This window comes from Amblyomma maculatum, chromosome 11 (assembly GCF_055883805.1).
Source record: "Amblyomma maculatum isolate TAMU_Amacu chromosome 11, ASM5588380v1, whole genome shotgun sequence".
In the NCBI taxonomy this organism is placed as follows: Eukaryota; Metazoa; Arthropoda; class Arachnida; order Ixodida; family Ixodidae; genus Amblyomma; species Amblyomma maculatum.
Window position 1 is genome coordinate 76,229,095 of NC_139354.1, and position 8,340 is coordinate 76,237,434.

Consider the following 8,340-nt stretch of genomic DNA (forward strand, 5'->3'; position numbering starts at 1 on the left):
AAGTGCTACCCGATAACAATGAACTGCTTGGGGTCTGACGAATAAGCGCCATGGCTTGGTGTCTCTATCTTGAAGTAAGGCTTGCTGGAAATCAGCGCACATTTATAACGCCGTAAAACATAACAAAGAAAGTATAAGTGCAAGAAGCCTCAGAAAAGTTGTTTGCGGTACCACAGAAGACGAATTATGATTTCAGAGTCTTGATCTGGGTTTTTGTGGCCTTGCACATTCCACTCCTTCGGGGATTTCTTTTTAAAGGGACTTAGTTTAGCAGCGGCCAACAGCAGAGAAAGTTCGTGGTCTAATAGGGCGAAGGTTTTACCCGGCAGGTGCCTTTGTTTAGAATAAGGTAATAAATTTACGCATCACTGGGTTCATGATCCTGTTGTCAACATGTGACCTGCATAAATCCAGATGGAGATTTGTGTAGGTTTTTCTATAACATTATTCGGCGTTGATTGCTGGGAGAGCATAGAACGGCAGAGACAAATATATTAAGGTACAAAATATTACAGCTACACTACAAAAAGTTCAACAAACTAAACCAGGAAAAAACGCATAGTACCCATTCTCTTCGAACAAAGCCCCTAAAATGCCTGACACAATTGCTTTAATGCCAGGTTCCGTTCAACGCCTAGAAAGCTTTGTATTGGGCTTTTCTATGCCTATGCTCTCTGTATCTGTAATCTGTGAACTCTGTTAACTTTCTAGTTATATCCTGCGGAATTTGGGCGACTTGACTGTTAGTGTCTTTCACTGTTTTAAAGTGTGAAGCAACGTTTATAGATCTGACTGAAGAAAAAGTTCACTTTATGCAGTTAGACGCAATGGCATGCTACCATGCGGAATTATCAACCAGTCCTGGCACCATCAATGTTTCGTATACCGGCTTATATATCACATAATCGCCAGCAATTTGAAGCAGAGTGCGGGTCACTCTCTCATAATATCAAATCAAATAAAGTAAAAACAAGAGGCCAAGCACAGAGTCTCGAGGGATCCAGGTCTTGACATCGGATCGTGCGGATTAGTAGCCATTGAGGAAAACGTACTGTCCGCGAAAGCAAAGATATTCGCGTATCCGGCGTATAACCTTGCTATCCAATTTGAGCCCCTGGAGATTTCTGAATTATTCATCTTGCGGTGAATAAGAGGTGCCGGCATTTCAAGACCAAACTAGGTTACCAGTGTAAAGCATAGAAAATCATGATGGACTGATGTTGGTACTTATCCAGATGGTTATATCCGTTTACGCGAGCTATGATGCTTATATAGAAAATATGCAAGTAGTTTACATGCACCACTTCTCAATTAAATGGGCCGACATTTACAAAGTAAATCCTTGGGGCCACATTTATGTACTCAAACTACCAAAGCTGGTTTCCAGTCTGTAGGCAAACTAGAGGTAATCAATGATTTTTCAAACATCACGGGAACATACATGTAAACTATGCTGGTATATAGTTTCATTGTAGAGCCAGGAATATCAGTGGGACTGACTGACGTATTAAATCTAAGTTCAATTACTAACTTTAAAAGCTAGAGTGTTAAATCTAATTTCAGATATTACTTCGGTAATATATGCTTTGTCCAGGCAGTATAGATGGATTACTGTTTGCAATACTGAGCACGTACAGTAATTTAAAAATTAAACAGGTTTCTGTTTTACAGCCCTTCCTCAAGAGATTTATCAACTGAATTTTTGGTATTATTAAGTTAAGCGTAGACACGCGCAGCTAGGTTTTATAGTTGGAGGTTATGCACTGTCAATCTTGTAGCCCTATATTTTCGTTAAAACGCGCTCAACATAGGAGTCATTCACCGCTTATCACGAGCATTTGAGTGGTGTGAACACGCGAAGGAACAAACTTATCGAATAATTTGATTCTTGTTTCCTTGAAAGTGCGTTAAAGATCTTCAGTGCTTAGATATTCCGCTGTGGTTTCAATATTTGGAAAGTATATTTTAAGGGGGATGGTCACATGGTCACACTATTGTAATCAGCTTTGCCGTAGAAAAATACCTCGGGTAATTTATGTCAACTGGAGTTATTATTTGCGAACTTAACATCGGCAACGCTCACATTGCTATCGGTGAGGCCGGGTACTACATGTGTGTTCGAAATAATATCGTGTGAACTGGACAGAAGTAACATTATTGTGTGTTTATCACCTGTAGCTTCTAAGAAGCGTTGATGAACTACGTAAATTTCAATAAGATTCAAGATTACATTAAATAGTCGATTCTTTAAATTTCTTGGGAGGCATTGGAAGAGATAGCATCGTCCAGCCCTCCAGTGCCTGAAACGTATCTCGAATAATGTAACGAACGTGAATAACGGAACGGACAACGTTGTCTTTAGTGATCACCGCTTTTGTCGTTATCGCATCAGAGGCCACGTAAACAAATCGTCACCGAGCCTAATCTACGAAAGCAATGACCCAGATCACGATATATGCTCTATTTTGTCGCACTTCTTGCGGTGGGTTGCTTCTGCGCTACAGCGCCTAAAATGCATCTCGCATTTCGTGCAAGTTTGTCAGAAAAAAAACATCTCATTTTATGTACTATTAGCCCAATTGCACTACTGCTACAGTTGCTGCCCTTATGCTCTTTGCTTGACTGCATTTTATCGTTTTCAACAAGGCCGCATCAAGCTAGACATATGCTATGCCATTTGATAAAGGTGAATGTTAGTCTTGCCATCAAGAATTTGAGAAAAATGACTTCCAGCCACATGTGCTGAATGTGACTTGCAGTTTCACGTCGGTAAATGCAGTGACATAAGAGAACAATCATTCCGACCGATGAAAGTGACAATTAGAGAAAGAGAAAAAATCTGTATGTTGCAGGCCCTCTACAAGCCAACACAAATTAAAATATCTCTCTGGCAATATACACAGATAGCGGGAAGAAATGAACAGAAAGCTGTCTGAAATTCCAGTATTGGAATCAAAATTATATAAATTGGTGAGCTCCCATTAAACTGTAAAAAATCTGTTCAGAACCATTCGGATACCAATGATGACCTAAAACACATCAAACTGGCGAGATCAGGAATAGGTGACTTGGGTCAATGGGCAGAGGCTGTAGACAATTCACCAGAAATGAAACCTGCCAGCGTCGAAATAAAAAATAAACGATATGAAGCAATACTGCGAAAGACAAAACATTGCAATCCGTGGTTTTAAACCAGAAGATGAGTACCTCCTGCTGGAAATGAATAAATTACCTGAGCTTTTTGAGATTAAAGAATTGTCCAAAAACGACATTGAAGCATTACACAGACTGCCCGATAAGGACAGCAAGTCATATGTGGTAATTGTGAGATTAGAGTCGCGGGTACTCAGTGCCATATGGTTTGAGAAAAAGAAGGAACTACAGACCTATTACTATTACTATTAGTCCAAGTCACCGGTAGGAACCACCTGTGTTGTGCGCGGGGTTGCACCAGTCGTGTCGTGTGGTGCATGGCCACTGGGTGGCAATGTCAGACTTCCGGGACGGTCGTGGCTGATAGCACGTGAGCAGAAACATCTATGGACGATAATTTTCACTGTTCTTAACCCACATGACTGTAATGTATCTCGGCATGCCGATGACGGAAGTGGTCGGTAGCACCAAGCTGGTTACACACTTCCTCCATGTAGGTCACCACAGTCGCCATTTTACACAGTAGACCTGTTTCCACGGCACAAGCTCATTCGTACTGCTTTCTCGAATACATGGTTCCCCACATCAAACACACGCTCAGTACATCGCGTCACATGGCGATTTTCCTTCAAATGGGCCTACTTGTTTTGCATTGTACTGTGAAAGCCGGTCGTGAGTCGTAAAATTTTTGTGCAAGGATGTCTCTGCGAGAAAGGCAGAGCTCGTCAGATGTGCTGCTAGTCATGATGTGTAGTGTAATCTTGTACCTGATTTGGAAACTGTATGCTCTTTTAGAAGGACATTGGGAACCAAGAAACTTGTTTCGAGGCGCTGCTTGAGTGTTCTGTGCTTTCTGCAGCTTCTTTGGGATGCTGCATCATAATGTGCTGAACAATTGTGTTTGATTCCACTCCGAGACAAAAATTAGATAAATGCTGAGCGCTGAAATATAGACCGTTATCACTCACTAGGGCCTGAGGCAAGCGATAAGCTTTAAAACTAGAGTACAGCTTGCCAATATTTTTGAAGGTAGTTTTCGAGGACACCACACACACATCGACGTGCTGAAAAACTGAGCTCGCTAATGCTACAGACGCATGAGAACCATTACAGAAAACATCTACATGCAAGCTTGGCCACTACTTCATCGGATAGCTTCAGAATTCATACGTTTAAATTGTAGGTATTTAGGTCAGTTGCTGAGAGATTGCAAAATACAACCGGGGCAGACATTACGAAAAAACCACCTTGTGTCATCACCTCCATCTGTCCTGTCGGTTGCAAACCCAATGCCTGGTCACCACATGAACCTCATATTCACCATTTTTATGCTACTTCTGCCGGATGCTCTTCATGTACTACGTTCAGCACGTATTACATTACTCGCCTATGAATTGTTTGCTGAAGTGTATTTCTCCATGCGTGTTGATTCTTTTTGTTTGTTTGTTTTAGGCTTTGTGTGTGTGTGTGTGTGTGTGTGTGTGTGTGTGTGTGTGTGTGTGTGTGTGTGTGTGTGTGTGTGTGTGTGTGTGCGCGTGCGTGTGCTTGTGTGTGTGTGTGTGTGTGTGTGTGTGTGTGTGTGTGTGTGTGTGTGTGTGTGTGTGTGTGTGTGTGTGTGTGTGTGTGTGTGTGTGTGTGTGTGTGTGTGTGTGTGTGTGTGTGTGTGTGTGTGTGTGTGTGTGTGTGTGTGTGTGTGTGTGTGTGTGTGTGTGTGTGTGTGTGTGTGTGTGTGTGTGTGTGTGTGTGTGTGTGTGTGTGTGTGTGTGTGTGTGTGTGTGTGTGTGTGTGTGTGTGTGTGTGTGTGTGTGTGTGTGTGTGTGTGTGTGTGTGTGTGTGTGTGTGTGTGTGTGTGTGTGTGTGTGTGTGTGTGTGTGTGTGTGTGTGTGTGTGTGTGTGTGTGTGTGTGTGTGTGTGTGTGTGTGTGTGTGTGTGTGTGTGTGTGTGCTCACAAGTTTATTCTGTACTGGACCGTCTACTAGTCCCGCGGCTATCGGTCCAGATATTCTTTATGTATTTCGTTGCATACAAATAAAGATCACATTGATTTATTGATTGATTGATTGATCCTTCACTTTTTCACCTACCAAACACCTTCGGCTGCGTATCCCTGTTAAGAACAAGCCTATATACGACGCATGAAAGTAAGCTCCAAGTTCTTCAGCGTAGCGGCTAAGCCAACCATTAAACTTGAACTAGTTTACACAGTACCATGTGGTTTCGCCTTGTCGCCTGACCAGTATCATCGGCAGTTATCGGACGGCGTTAAAATGCCGTCAGATCTTTCGGTGTAACCTATTCAGTAGCTACTCACTGCGGTAATTATAAAAGACCGTCGGCACATCAACTTCAATTCACCGGCGGTACCCACTCGCTGCCAAAATCACCCAGTATCATATCCAATCATTGCATTCGCTCTGCAGAGACAGTTGGCATTCGCTTGTTCTGCACAAGAATGCCAATAGCGCTGAAAGTATTGGTAGGCCATCTTACAACCACTCTTAGAGAACTATGAAAATCTTTAAGCTATTATCCAAGGTAATGTTTCCAGTTCACACTGCGCATACTTAAACTCTCAGGCTGTCAGCTACTTAGGACCGGTAGTAACCGCATATCCAGACCATGAAAGGAAAGAAGTAGGAGAAAAAGGGGAGATGGAGGGTATTTGGCAGGTGTTCACAGATTATGAATGTCAGCTTACTGGTATCGCTACAGACGAAAGTATACAGCAGTGTACTCAACTAGAGGCTGAAACGTGCAGGCTAACGAAAAGGGTTTTACTTAAGTTGAGTTCAACGCAGAGAGCTTTGGAAGAAATAGGGGTTTGTGTATTGTTAAAAAGTAAAACGTGCGGAGCGTTCTTCATAGAAATAACTCGAGTAAATGACATTCGAGAGAAAATTGATAAGAAATTAATATAGGCAGTGCATGTAATGCATAGAGAGAACAATCGATGGTCGCTTAAAGTAACAAAGGAGATTCCAAAGGAAGAAAAGCGCAGCAGGGGGTAGCAGAAACTTTGGAAGCGGATAAGTATAAGAGGTTAGCAGGTGTCATGGTGATGCAGCTATAACAGGACTGAGTTAATTTGCGAAATATGGTAGAGGTGTTTACGTAGCAGTGGGCGTAGCGCGGCTGAATATGATCATATATATAGGCCACATAATCATTTCTCTTAATAGTTGTTAGTTTGAAGTCTATGCAACGTTTTGGCCTGGCGTTTGTAGAGCGTTTCGACTACACGGGAATCTGAGTCAGGCAAGCCTGCAATGCTGCAGGCGTTTTCGACCAGAATACAACCTTTCATTGCTGGAATATATTGGAAGGTGGGCTGCACGACCCAGCTCGGTGGAAGAGTTGTCACGCTACGTTATGAGCGGCCTCATGACCATCAAGGGAAGCGTGAGAAGGCGTCAAATTTAAGCAAATGCTTCATAGAGGCTGACAATTTTGCAGATACGCGCTGCTTGGGACAAGATTCTTGCAATCGTGTAATTACGTATGGCTAGTTTTGAGTCACTGACTATTGTTGCTGCCGATGAGCCCGCAGGAGTTAGTTTATTGGATATATTTGTTTCAACATGTGCGTGGGGAGTACGTATAGTGGCCCCAGTTAAGACTGTACCATGTGTTTTGGTGTCCAGTGAGCAGACTTATCATTAACAAAACGTTTAGCAAAAATTTGGCTCTCTCTTTCTCTCTCTGCGTGATATTTAGCAAGAAAATCTTTCTAAATAACCTCAGGTATAAATAGAGCGATCAAAAGGTCCCGTAAATATTTCAAACGGACTGTCGTTGGTCCACCTTGTCGTTCGTTGTTTTGTATCTTGTGGGGAGAGAATGTGCCTGCTAATTGGTGTGTAGTATAGCTCTTTGTATTGCGAGGTGAAGACGGCATTAGTAATCTCACTTATTATGTTATGGAGACCAAGGCCTTAATCTCTCAGTCACTCTGTGAATGGGTAGCCGAGCTGCTTGTCTGACACCTCCTCTGAATACGGCCTCCTGTTAGTCTTTTCCAGAAGTTGTAAAAACGATTTCGAGAGCACTGTAGAATCTCAACAGGAGAAATGAGAAAGCCTGAGCGTTGCTGCTGCACAAAGTATATCGCGCGCCTCTCTCAGAGCTTTTGCTGGTATAGCCGGGCTCGCGCCACACAGTGAAAATTTCTATGCCTTAGAGAACGTTTGTTGCAGTGCTATATATTGCCGCGAAACATTCAAAGCTGTATTTGTTGTTTATCAGCAGCCACCGGCATGCGGCCATATCACTCTGATTCTGGAAAGCGGATCAATTATATATTCTTTGTTTGTACCGGAATGTGTCTTGATGCACCGAGATGTGTCTCGATGATTCTGACCCCTCGCGTGTATTTCTGCAGTGTTACAGGTTATGCTAGTCATCGTTTGAGGATTTATCTCGATGTTTCTTCGGCACCTCTAAATTGAGCGTTGACGGGGCAGACGGGCATTGCTTGTTCGATGACCCCCGAGCACGATTGTTGCTACCACCGCTGCTGATTGCTTAATTCTTTTACGGGTGCAAGTCAGCCCAATAAAGAGTTTATTCAAGTGAAGTTCGTCTCCTCATTTGTTGACAACGGCTTGTCAGCAACATGCTACAATAAAATTATAACTGGTTTAGAGAATTAAAACACGCGGTGTCTGTCGCAATTTCTCCAGCAAGTGTGAGGTTGGATGGTACACTATGGCTCAGACTCTGGGAACTCAAGCTCATATTTTGCTTCGTGATAAAACCGCCGCCTTTCGCGCGTGGTGGCATAATGTAAAATTTCAGGACTTCACAATTGCAGACACTCGGCTAGCTTCCTGTGCACGCGCGGCGATGGAGGTGCGCTAGGCGATATATTGCAGATGCAAAATGAATCCGGCGGTGCTAAACGGAGGTACTAAGTAGGATTGTGTCTTTAACAGCCACAACAGCTCGGCAAAATTGTAAAGGGCTAGGCTCACATCTTATGCTTGCCGATTCTTTCGCCACCTGTCCCGCAAGACCTCTTTTGCGAACCAATAATCTCTTCTAAGACGTCTCGCATTTCTTGTAAGAAAGTAAAGAACCAATTTCCCCAATCTGCATAAACTCAGAAATGTTACCAGTCGACAAAGATGGCTTAGGGAGGCATAAAAGTGTGCAGTGGTTTGATACCATGCCTTTAAAATGAAAACTGAA